Below are 13729 nucleotides of genomic sequence, written 5' to 3'. Positions count from 1 at the left end.
AATTGATGATTCGAACTTACCCAGAGACACCTTGGAAAAAGGGCCTGAGTGGTCTGCGTACAGCCTTGAAAACATTTTTGGAGCAGTTGTACTGTGCTCAATAGGCTCAGCGTGAGTTGGAAGCAGCTAGCTGGCGACTAACAAAAACAATGAGACCTTAAAGGGAGTTGGGAGGAGCTATAGGATTTGTATCTTAGAGAGCTTGAGGACATTTTGTTCCTATAAAAGTTGTTGCTGTTGTTGGGGTTTCTTAGATCACAAATAGCGTTTCTACGACACATGGGCGACAAAAAAAAAAAAGCCTGTAAATAGCTCAAGGTCTGTTTGTTGAACTATAAGAGTGCTTTCCAGTTGAGTCTGATGGGATGCCGTGCCCTGGACCCAAAGTCTACTTTTGGTCTTGTTCCCTGGGGACTTCATTACTCTGTTCCCCTTGCTGTTCTGTTACACGCCCTTAGTGTTTCGCCTCAGTGTGGTGGGGTCAGATTGGGCACAATTCCCATATTGTGTCTCCAGTGTTGTCCCCCATAGCGCTATGGGTCAGTGAGAGACATCCTGTTTCACATTGGGGCCAGCCCTATGGTCCTCTCTGTGTTTTGGCTGCTCTGAGCAGGAATATCATCCTCAGGGCTTGGTGGGCCAGGATGTGTTCCCCTCTCTCTTCCTCTCCCTTCATTGGCTCCTGGGTGCTCTGATGAGACATGTCCCTCTCCCTGAGCTGTAGTTTCAGTGCTGTGCTCTGAAGTGAATTCTTCTGCGGGGAGTGGAGGGCTGTCCACAAAGTTGGGATTGGGGCCGGTCCCTCAGACCTCTCTACTGGTTCCCTCCCTGCTTCACACCAGTATGTTGCATTCACATCTTGGAGCACTGGGTTGAAGTCGGGTCCCTCTTTCCCTGTGGAGATGTAAACAACACCTCCCCTTGGGTGGGTTAGCGCCCTATTCCCCGCTACCCATGTCTTTCTTTTCCTTGTCCCCCTCCTTTTTAGTTGGCTACCAATTGTATCCCTGGATTTGGTCTGGCCCTGACCACACTACCTGGTCCTCACTCCTGGAATGTTTGTACACAGTAGCTTTTCCCCTATGCCCTTTTTACAATTTTTAAACTTAGCTCAGCGGATTCATGTTGTACTTGTCCTTTTGTGCTTGGCTTACTTCGCTTAGCATAATTTCCTCCAGTTCTTCCCATGCGGCGATGTGCTTCATGCGTTCATCACTGCTTTTTAGCGAAGCATAGTACTCCATTGTATGCATGTACCCCAGTTTTTTTTGATCCGTTCGTCTGTTGATGGAATTTGGGGTTGTTTCCAACTCCTTGCAATTATGAACTATGCCTCAATGAACACTGGAGCACAGATATCTGGCCATGGTTTGTTTCTTGCCTCTTCTGGGTGTATACCCAATAGGGTGGATTGCTAGGTCATATGGAAGCTCAATTTCCATCTGTTTTAGATATTGCCTAATCGATTTCCATAGTGGCTGTACATACCTACAGGTCCACCAGCAGTGCTTGAGAGTTCCTATCTCACCACAGCCCCTCCAACACTGTTGCTTTCTGATTTTTTGGATTGGGACATCTTTGAGGGTGTTAAGTGGTATCTCATTGTTTTAATTTGCATTTCTCTTATGGCTAAAAATCGGGAATGTTTTCTCATATGTTTATCAGCCATTTGGCTTTCTACCCCTGTGAAATTTCTGTTCAGGTCCTTTGCCCACCTCCTCAGTGGGCAGTTTTTTTTCTTTTTGGCAGCTAGCAAGGTATTGTAGATTTTAAAAATAAAGCTTTTGTCTGATGTGTCATTACTATGGGTGTCTTCCCAGTCCATGGGCTCTCTTATTAGTCTCTTGGTGAATTCTTTCGATGTACACAGGTGTTTTAGCTTCAGTATATCCCACTTGTCAAATTTGTGACTCATCTGTATTTGTATCCTTTGCTATTTCTGATAGCCTATGTATTCCCTGTGCCAAGGTTCGCAGGTTGGTTCCAATTCCCTCATTGATGGCCCTAATAGTTTGGGGTTTTACCTCGAGGTCTGTGGCATCTGCTTCCTTTTTGATATTTTTTGGGCCCCTGTCAAAGATCAGTTGTCTGTTTGCTGATGATTTTATTTCTGAGTTTTCAGTTCTTTTCCATTGGTCTGATTATCTGTCATTATACCACTACCATGTGGTTTTGAGCACTGTGGCTGTATACATGTGCTAAAGTCAGGCAAAGCAAGCCCTCCCACTGTGTCCTTCTTCTTGAGGAGTCTCTGCTAATTCTGGGCTTCTTCCCTCTCCATTTGAAGTTGGTAATCAGTTTTTCCATTTCTTTGAAGAAAGATGGGGGTAATTGTATCGGGATTGTGTTAAACTTATATAGTGCCTTGGGCAGAACTGACATCTTTACTATATTGAATCTTCCAATCCACAAGCATGGGCTATTCTTCCATTTGTTGAGGTCACTCTTGGATTCTCGTAATAGTGTTCTGTAGTTTTCCCCATATAACTCTTTTGTTCTTTTAGTGAGGTATATTCCTAGATATTTCAGTTTGTGCTTGGCTATTGTGCTTGGCTATTGTTACCACCTTTTTGATCTCCTTTTCTGTGGTCTTGTCCGATGTGTATAGCAGTCCAATAGACTTCTGTTAGGTCATCTTGTATTCTGCCACTCTGTCATATTCCACTATTTCTTTCAGTACTCCTCTTGTGGAGCTTTTGGGATTTTCCATATGTAAAATCATCTCATCTGCAAATAATGATAGTTTCACCTCTTCTTCCCCAGGTGAATACCTTTGATGTCTTTTCTTTGCCTTATGCTATTAGCTAAAACCTCCATTACCATGTTAAATAAGAGTGGGGACAAGGGGCATCCTTGTCTGGTCCCCTTTTTCAGGGGGATTGTGTTAGTCTTTTCTCCATTGACTACCACATTGGCTGTTGTTTTATTCATATATAGTTTGTATTATCTTGAGGAATGTTCCTTCCATTACTATCTTCTTGAGTGTCTTAAACAGGAATAGGTGTGGATGTTGTCAAATGCTTTTTCCGCATCCATCAATATTATCATGTAGTTCTTATAGTTTTTCATGTGGCAAATGATACTAATGGTTTTTTGTATGTTGAACCATCCTGAATCCCTGGTATCAATCCCACGTGGTCATAGTGAATTATTTGTTTTATATACTTTTGTATTCTATTTGCCAGTATTTTGTTAAGGATTTTTGCATTGATGCTCATTAAGGCTATTGGTCTGTAGCTCTTGAATCTTATGGGATACCTGCCTAGTTTTGATATCAAAGTTATACAAGCTTCATTGAAGGAGTTTGGGAGTTTGCTGTCTTTTTCTATATTCTGGGAGATTTTGTATAGGATTGGTGTCAGTTCTTCCCTGAATGTTTGGTAGAATTCTCCTATGAAGCCATCTGATCCAGGGAATTTTTTTGTTGGTAATCCCTTGATAACCTTGTCTGTTTCTTCTATTGCTATAGAAGAAATTCTTGACATCCATCGGGGATAGTCTAGGGAGGGATTGTTTTTCCAAGAATTTGTCCATGTCTTCCAAGTTGTTGACTTCATTGGAGTACAGTCCTTCGTAGTACTGTGTAATTATCCTTTTGATTTCATTAGGGTCTATTGTAATGTCCCCTCTTACATCCCTCATTCTTGCTATTGAAATTTGTTCCTTCCTTTCTTTGGTTAGGTTTGCCATTGGTCAGTCGATTCTGTTTATGCTTTCAAAGTACCAACGTTTAGCAGCATTATTTTTTTCCACAGTTTTTTATTTTCTCTCTCCTGAATCTCAGCCCTGATTTTTATTATTGCTTTTCCTTTTTTGAAGACCCATCTGATTCATAATTAAAAGTTTATTTAAAGAATAAAATTAATTCCAATCAGCATGCATTATGAAGAGGCTGCACCTCTTACGAGGTAAACAAGGCACATGTGTTTTCCTTAGAAAAGAAGAGAAGGGCCGAGAAACTCCATAAAGTCATAGGGTGCTGTGTGTTGGCATTGACTCAATGACTTTCTCAAATTTCCCCTTCTTTAAGAGTCGAATAAATTTTCCGTTTCTTTAGGTCTCAGAGAACCTTTTCTTTTCTTTTTAAAAATAATTTTATTAGGGGCTCATAAAACTCTTTTCACAATCCGTACATACATCAATTGTGTAAAGCACATTTGTACATTCATTGCCCTCATCATTCTCAAAACATTTGCTCTCCACTTAAGCCCCTGGCATTAGGTCCTCATTTTCCCCCTCTCTCCCCGCTCCCTCCTCCCCCATGAACACTTGATAATTTATAAATTATTATTTTGTCATATCTTGCACTGTCCAACGTCTCCCTTCACCCACTTTTCTGCTGTACATCCCCCAGGGAGGAGGTCACATGTAGATCCTTGTACTCGGTTCCCCCTTTCCACCCCACTCTCCCTCTATCCCCCCAGTATCGCCACTCTCACCACTGGTCCTGAAGGGATCATCCGCCCTGGATTCCCTGTGTTTCCAGATCCTATCTGTACCAGTGTACATCCTCTGGTCTAGCCAGATTTGCAAGACAGAACTGGGATCATGATAGTGTGGGAGGAGGAAGCATTTAGGAACTAGAGGAGAGTTGTATGTTTCATCATTGTTATATCACACCCTGACTAGCTCGTCTCCTCCCCGAGACTCTTCTGTAGGAGGATGTCCAGTGGCCTACAAATGGGCTCTGGGTCTCCACTCCGTACTCCTCTCCTCATTCACAATGATATGATTTTTTTTGTTCTAACGATGCTTGATGCCTTATCCCTTCAGCACTCATGATCATATTTGGATGAAAAGCTCTGTAAATATCTATCAGGTCAAATTGTCTAATTGTAGTGTTTAGATCTCTAGCCCCCTTGTTGAGTTTCTTTCCCTGTGATCTATCTTTTTCAGAGAGCAGTGTATTGAAGTCACCTACTATAATTGTTGAGGCTGTGATTTCTTTTTTCATCTTTTGGAGTGTTCGGTTGACATATTCAGCGGGTCTCTCATTCGGGGAATATATGTTTAAAATGTAGCCATGGTATTTTCAATTGTCTCATAGGCATGTGAAAATTGAACCTTGAATAAGGAAGATGGAGAAACAATCATTGCATTTGAATTATGGTGCTGGCAAAGAATCTTGAGATTAGTATGGGCTGCCCAAAGAACAAACACATCTGTCTTGGAAGAAAGAAGCCACAGTGCTCCTTAGAGACAAAGATCGTGAGCCTTTGTCTCCCATAGTCTGGACATGTTGTCAAGAGACATCATTCTCTGGAGAAGGACATCATGCTTTGTAAAGTGAAGAAGCAGTGGAAAAGAGGAAGGCTGTTGGGGGAGCGGGGAGCGGGGAGGGAGGGGAAAATAAGGAGCGGGTACCAGGGGCTCAAGTAGAAATCAAAGGTTTTGAGAACGATGAGGGAAACAATGTACAAATGTGTTGGACCCAATGGATGTAAGTGTGGATTGTGATAAGAATTGTATGAGCCCCCAATAAAATGATTTGATTTTTTTAAAAAGAGCAAGGCTGTTGACAAAATAGGCTGAGGCAATTGTTGGACCAGTGGACTTGAGCAAACCAATGGTGAGCGTGGCACGGGGAAGGCACCGCTTCCTTCTGCTGTGCATTGGGCGCTGGGAGCGGGGACCAGCGCGGCGGCACCTAGCAACAACGTGGTGAAATCCGGATACGTTCTGCTTAGACAACATTATATCCATATTAGTATGGTGATCGTTATAATTATACATTAGTTTTGTAAGAAGCCCTAAAGGCATAGTGTTGAAATGCTTGCTGTCTATTTGAAAGGCTAATGGCTAGAATTCTCCAAACTGTGGTGGAAAGGTGTGGCAGCTTCTATGTACACTGACAGCCTTGGAAAACCCCTGTCCCACAAGGCCGCTATGAGTCAGAATTGACATGAAGGCAATGCTTTTGGTTTTTCAGTTATAGGGTTGTGTAAGAGAATATCCTTATTTTCAGGAAAACCCATACAGAAGTATTTAGGTATGAATAGACACTGGTCTAACTCACTCTACAGCCATTCAGAAAAAAAATACCATAGGTATGCATTGCTTAACATCCACAATGCGTTCTGTATAATAGGATCTTATGAAATTTGGTTATTATGTCATTTGGACATTAGTCCAACACCATATTATATACAGGCAGTCCCTGTATAATCCTTATTTAAATTCCTGTAAAGCCTATATGTTAAAACCTTTAGGAGCCTTCCAGACAAAGCCCAAGAACTGTTTGTGCTTTGTGTATGGCTGATTCGGCAGTCTACACTGGCCCAATGAGGAGTTTGCACATGTGTGGGATATGTGGGAGGTGGGGATGGGGTTAGAGAGGACAGAGATGTGGCTTCAGGGATCAGGTATGCAGGTATTAGGAGGCTGGCTGTTTCCTGACCAGCAGCCGAGGCAGGCTAGTGGTTACACCGCTCATGGCACGCACTGCCCTTCTGGCTCATTTGCAGGAGGGAAAGGCTGCAGACTGCTGGGTAGTGGATGAAGACAGGAGGAAGGGCAAGAGAGTGGTGGTGGGAAGGAATAGGAGGTGTGGGGACTGTGGTGCATTTTCCAGCCCTGCTCACCTCATACTCTAGGGGACTGTGGTTTTTGAGAATGATTAGGGGGAACTAAACAGAAAGAGCGCTGCTTTCTCTCTCTCTCACATACAAATCAAACCTATGGGATTATAAACATAACCCAAATGGGCACTAAGGGATGTACATTTTGTATATAGAGAAAAGGAGAAGAAGGAGGCAAAAGGATGAAGTTGATATGGAAAAATGTTATCATTAGGGCAATCTGTCTCAGAGGCATATCATGGTTATTTACAACTTTTCTTTCTTTCTTTTTTAATTTACAGCTTTCTGAAGTCTGAAATGAATCCCAACTGTAGACTTCTGACATGAGGGGGAGCACTCGACACCTCATCTGAACTGGTTGTGTGTTAATCACAAGGGGGGCACACTGAAAGTCTAAAGGTGTAAAGGGAGGGTGGCTCTAGACTGCTCCAACCCTGCCTGCAGGAATAGCAATGGGGCTTTTAGGATGTGCACCCACATGAATGCTGAAGACTAAAAGGGTGTATGTGTTAGGTAAGTGGGCTCCAGAATATGGAACCCTGAAAGAAAAGGGGACTGAACTGATGGATTATAACATGATCCTTGTTAGACTTGGGACTATTTGTATGGTCTCCCCCACTCCTTTTTTATTTGGTGTTTATCTATATATCATAGAAAACATTGGCAATCCCAAGGAGACAGCAGCAAGACAGATGGTTCCTGGGATGCGGGGCATAGGAGGGGAGGCGGCAGGAGGAGGTGTGCAGTGAGCCAGTAATGACAGGGACAGGAAATAGTAAGGGTTCTAAAATTGATGATGATGAGGGTGTGACTTTTCTGGTCATGTTTGATCAATTGAATTATATCTGAGAGGTGAACTATGTGTAAACATGATAGTGGGGCAGGAAGAAAGAAAAAAGAAAAAATATATGTAGAAGTATAGATAGATAGATCTGTAAATATATAAATATAGGTATTTTGTTTATATATGTAAATACAACAAGGAAGCAGTTGGACTCTGGACCTCTACTTAAGCCTTACCTAAGTACAAGAATGATTTGTTCTAATGATGTGCCATTGTATGTTACTCACTTTCCTGACAAGATCGCTGAAGACAAAATGGGTGCATAAGCAAATGTGAAGATAGCTGATGGTGCCTGGGTATTAAAAGAAATAGCATCTTGGGTCTTAAAGGCTTGTAATTAAACTAGCAGCCATCTAGCAGAGAAGCAACAAAGTCCACATGAAGAAGCACACCATCATGTGTGATCACGAGGTGCTGATGGGAATAGGTATCAGAAGTTCAAAAACACAAAATAATTTATAAATTATCAAGGGCTTATGAGGGAGGGAGGAGCGGGGAGGGAGGGGAAAATATGAGGAGCTGATGCCAAGAGCTTCAGTGGAGAGCAAATGTTTTGAGAATGATGAGGGCAATGAATGTACAGATGTGCTTTACACAATTGATGTATGTATGGATTGTGATAAGAGTTGTATGAGCCCCTAATAAAACGATTTAAAAAATGTTAAAAGAGTAAATGTTTGGAAAATAGCGATGGCAACATATGTACAAATGTGCATGATACAATTGATAGATGGATTGTTATAAGAGCTGTACAAGCCCCAATAAAATGATCTTTAAAAATAAATAAATAAAAGGAGACAGCAGTGAAAATGAAAAAAAAAATTCAAAAACAAGCAAACAAATTCATGTAGCAACAACACAACCCATTGCTGTTTAGTTAATTCTGACTTATGGCAACCTCTTCTGTGCGACAGAGTAGAACACCATATGGCTTTAATGACCATAATCTCCGGAAGCACATATGTTGGCAAAACTGGGGTTCAGTGATAGTTATGTAGAGTTTATTCTATCACTCTCTCCAGAAGGTTTTTTTTTTCCAGAAGGTTTTTGACATTTTCCATGATTTTAAAAAAATTTCTTTTTCAGGTTTCATACATTGCAAGTCAGATTCTATGAAATTGGTCTATATCTTACTCAATATAGAGAACTTTATTAATGTCTTTTGGTTATTACTGGGTTTCACAATTAAGTGCAAAATTAGTAACTAGAACAGTGTTGGGGTCTAACAAAGATATTTAGAAGGGATGTCAAGAAGCCAAGAATTCCGCGCATATAGAAGTGTTATGTGATTGCAACTTCCCAAAAAACTTACTTGCCATCTTGTCAAGTCCAACTCATAGGGGCCCTGTAGATGAGGGTAGAACTGTCCCTGTGGGTTTCTGAGACTGTAACTCTTTATAGGAGTAGAAAGACTCATCGTTTGCCCTCAGAGTGGCTGGTAGTTTCGAACTACTGACCTTGCAGTTAGCAGCCCAACTTGTAACAATTATGTCGCTAGGACTTATTATGTGGTTCAAAGCTAGTTCTAGCAATAGCTTTTAATCATAATACATAAGAGTAAGTTGTAGTCATAGTTACAGAATAGGCCAAGCAAGAACCTTGCCTGGTTAAATATGGAGTTAAATGCTGCTGATTATTAAATTAAGGAGTGGACAGTAGGAAGGATGTCTATAGTGGATTTGTATCTGTATGAACAGTTTTTGTGTGAACTAAAGTTACTGACAAGCCTCTGAGAATCAAGAATATTCCATGGGATGAGGGAACAACAAGCAAACTAAAATAAGTGGAGAAAAGGCATAGGATGTCTAGTGGGATTTAATCAAGGGCAATGTAGCAGTGAGGAATTACTAAACCCAAATGAAAGCTGAACATGATAGCGGGACAAGAGGAAAGTAGAAGAAAATAGAGGAAAGAACCAGGAGGCAAAAGATATTTATAGAGGTCTAAATACAGGCATGTACATATATAAATATATATATTTACATAAAATGAGAGGGGAATAGAACTATGTACTCATATCGATATGTTAAGAATTAAGGTTGCAAGAAAGCTGATGGTGCCCGGCTATCAAAAGCTATAGCGTCTGGGGTCTTAAAGGCTTGAAGGTGAACAAGCGACCATCTAGCTCAGAAGCAACAAAGCCCACATGGAAGAAGCACACCAGCCTGTGCAATCATGAGGTGTCGAAGGGATCAGGTATAAGGCATCATCAAGAAAAAAAAATCTTACCATAGTGAATGAAGGGGGGAGTGCAGAGTGGAGACCCAAAGCCCATTTGTTGGCCACTGGAAATCCCCTTGCAGAGGAGTCTAAGGGTGGAGATGAGTCAGTCAAGGTGCGATATAGCACCGATGAAAAATACAACTTTCCTCTAGTTCCTAAATGCTTCCTCCCCCCCGACCCCACTATCATGATTCGAATTCTGCCTTTCAATTCTGGCTAAACCAGAGGATGTACACTGGTACAGATAGGAACTGGAAACACAGGGAACCCAGGGTGGATGATAACTTCAGGACCAGGGGTGCGAGTGGCAATACTGGGAGGGTAGAGGGAGAGTGGGTTGGAAAGAGGGAACCGATTACAAGGATCTACATGTGACCTCCTCCCTGAGGGATGGACAACAGAAAAGGGGTGAAGGCAGACATCGGACAGGGCAAGATTTGACAAAATAATAGTTTATAAATTATCAAGGGTTCATGAGAGAGGGGAAAAAAAGAGGACCTGATGGAAAGGGCTTAAGTGGAGGGCAGATGTTTTGAAAATGATGAGGGCAATGAATGTCCAGATATGCTTTACACAACTGATGTATGTATGGATTGTGATAAGAGTTGTATGAGGCCCTAATAAAATGATTAAAATGAATAAATTAAATTAAAAAAAAAGAATTAAGGTTGCAGATGGACATTGGGCCTTGACTCAAATATTCCCTCAACAAAAGAACACTTTATTCTAATAAACTGGCATTCTGTGATGCTCACCTTCCTGACATGATTGCTGAAGACAAAATGGATGCATAAGCTAATGTGGTGAAGAAAGCTGATGGTGCCTGACTATCAAAAGAGATAGTGTCTGGGGTCTTAAAGGCTTGAAGATAAACAAGTGGCCATCTAGCTGACAAGCAACAAAGCCCACATGGAAGAAGCACACCAGCCTGTGTGATCTTGAGGTGTTGATGGGATCAGGTATCAGGTATCTAAGACACAGAACAAAATCATACCCAATGTGAATGGGGGGACGGGGCATGGGGTGAAGACCCAAAGCACATCTACAGACAATTGGACATCCCCTCACAGAGGGGTCACAGGGAAGAGAGGAGCCAGTCAGGGTGCAGTATAGCACCGATGAAACACACAACTTTCCTCTCGCTCTTTGGTGCTTCCTTCCCCCACTATCATGACCTCAGTTCTACCTTACAAATCGGATTAGACCAGAACATGCACACTGCTACTGATAAGAGCCCAAAACACAGGGAATCCAGGATAGATAAACCCCTCAGGGCCAACAATGAGAGTAGAGATATCAGGAGGATTAGGAGAGGGTGGGGGAAGAAAGGGGGAATCAATCACAATGATCAATCTAGAACCCCCTCCCAGGGGACAAACAACAGAAAAGTGGGTGAGGGAGAATGGAGGATGATATAAGATATGAAAATAATAATCTATAACTCATCAAGGATTTGTAAGAGAGGATGGGTGAGGGAGGGAGGGGGAAGAAATGGGGAGCTAACATCAGGGGCTCAAGTGGGAAGAGAATGCTTTGAAAATGATGATGGCGGCATATGTGCAAATGTGCTTGACACACTGGAAGAATGTATGGATTGTGAAAAGAGATGTAAAAGCCCCCAATAACAGTATTTAATAAGAAAAAAAATAAAGATAGAACAGGTAAAAAAAAGAATATGCCATGGAGATCACATATATGTTCATTATTTCTCCTATTTCTACAATGCCTGGAATTCATGTCCAAGATCGGTTTGTTAAACTCGCTAATATTTTGAATCTTTTCAGCATCTAAACCTGCAGGTGGTGAGGAAGAAGTTTCAGATCATGCTGGAGTTGGCTTGGATCCGGTGGATCTCTCCCCCTCTCTCCCTCCTGTCCCTCTTCTTTCTCCCTCTCTTTCTTTTCACTATTAATGAATGACTACAGTCTCTTCCCACCGCTGTCTGCTAGCTTGTCGTACAGTGGTACTGGCAGCTCTGCCACTGGTATCCCAATAACATCAGGGTCACCCACGGTGGGCAGGTTTCAGTGACAACTTTAGGCTATGACATACTAGGAAGAAAGTCCTGGCCATCCACTTCCTCAGAGTCCTATGGATCACAGTAGGGCATTGTGTACTCCAGTGCTGGGATATAGTCCTCCAGGCCAGAGGGCACTCGAAATCCAGTGGCTGCAACATTGGCCTCAAGCATGCCGGTGGTTGTGAAGACGGCACAGAGCAGGCAATGTTTTTGACCGGAATCAGAGCTGACTGAGCAGCAACAACAAGGTTCTCATTTGGAAGAGTCCCACTCCCAGCACAGAGTTCCTAAGTAAACGTGAAAGTCCCCTTCACCGAACTCCACTTCCACCCGCTCCCCTGAGAACCCCTGCCCACTGCTAGGACTGCACCCTTCTCTCTCTTCCAGACCAAATTCATAGTTAGTCTTCAAGAGTCTCATTAGAAAAACGAGATAGCTCACTAGTCTTTCTCTAAGGTTTCCGGCGTCCTGTGTTTAAATCTGGCAGAGCACCTAGCATAGGGTGCTGGGAATGCTAGTTATCATTTGCTCGTCTCCAAAGATTGTCCCCTCCCCAGGGCCAAGGCTAACCAGTTGTGTGGAGTTGGTCCTGACTCGTGACAACCTCATTGGCTCAGAGTAGACAGAGTAGCTTCTAGGGTTTTCCAGTGGCTGATTTTTCAGAACTAGCTTTCCAGGCCTTTTCTTCCAAGGTGCCTCTGGGTGGACTCACACCTGGGTGAACTCAAACGTGGATTAAGCTCTCAGTGTGCTAAGCATTTATGCTGAATGTGGCAGCTACATAATTTCCTATCAACTTGGAAAGGGGTAGAATCTAGTCTGTCAATCAGGTCATAGCCAATGAGGCCTCTGTGTGGGGATTACCTTCTCCTGAGGATTCTGGGAACTCCTTATAGACTGCTATCAGACATATGGACTTGATCTGGACTGGACTGGGATGTTTTCTCAATATATAATTGCTCTTTGATATGAAGCTCTTTCTTATACACGAGTCTCCCTGGATTTGTTTCTCTAGTCTACCCAGCCTAACACACTGAACAAGGACTCCCTCAGTCAATTAGATTGCTCTGCCTAAGAGACATTTAAGAGGTCCTGTCCCCCTAATAAAACGTTTTTTTAAAAAAAGAGGCCCTGTCATTTCATGCAAATTCTGGAGATCCACAGTGCAGCCTCAAATGAAGAGGAATGCCGGGGAATGAATGAACACATTGTGCCCAAGTAGGAAAGGAACTTGAATGAAAAAAAGGGCAGTGGAACTGTAGGGCTTTGTGCTGCGCCGAGTGTGTCTCCTCACTTCTCTGAGCTCTGCCACGCAGCAGAGCTCTGGAGTGTAGTGGCTGCTACACCACCAGTTCCTGGGTTCAAACTCACCAGCCACTCTGTGGGAGGAAGACGAGGATTCTTCTCCAGTAAAGCTTTGGCCTCAGAAATCCACTGGGGCGCCATTACGTTGTCCCATAAAAACTTGGGGACAATTGTGAGGATGACTGGGCAGTGTTTCATTCTGTTGTGCTCAGGGTCACTATGACTTGATGGCACTCACCATAACAATGAGTCCCTAGGCACCAGGATCAACTCAATGGCAATGAGTATGGTTTGGGATCTATACATACATTAATTATATGCAAGTCATATATACATTAATTAATATATAAATTACATATATATGTTCTCATGGTGGTGTGAGTTAAAATGTGCAGAGCCTGCTACTTTCCCATTCAACAAGGCATGCCCATCTAGTTTTGTGAAGTGGATGGCAACGCCCACAATGTGAAGCACACTCTTCCCACATCCTCCCTGTGTGCTTGTTTCCATTCTTTCTTCATTCCTGTCTCTGCGAGCCTCCTGAGCATTCTCCTGGGCAGATGCTAGCCCGTGGATCTCACATGGTGGATTGTTCGAATCAGTGCCAAGGTTGAGCCACTGGGGTGGGTTCAGTGTCTGATGGCCATAGTCTTGGGGTTCCATCTGTCACTCCACCAGAAAACCTGTTTTTGTTTTCGTTTTTTGAAACGATGATTTTTAATGTTGGTCTGCATCTTTTGCTGCAGGACCCTCTATTAT

The sequence above is a fragment of the Tenrec ecaudatus genome, chromosome 2, assembly GCF_050624435.1.
Source record: "Tenrec ecaudatus isolate mTenEca1 chromosome 2, mTenEca1.hap1, whole genome shotgun sequence".
NCBI lineage: Eukaryota > Metazoa > Chordata > Mammalia > Afrosoricida > Tenrecidae > Tenrec > Tenrec ecaudatus.
Note: the sequence above shows the minus strand (reverse complement) of the source record.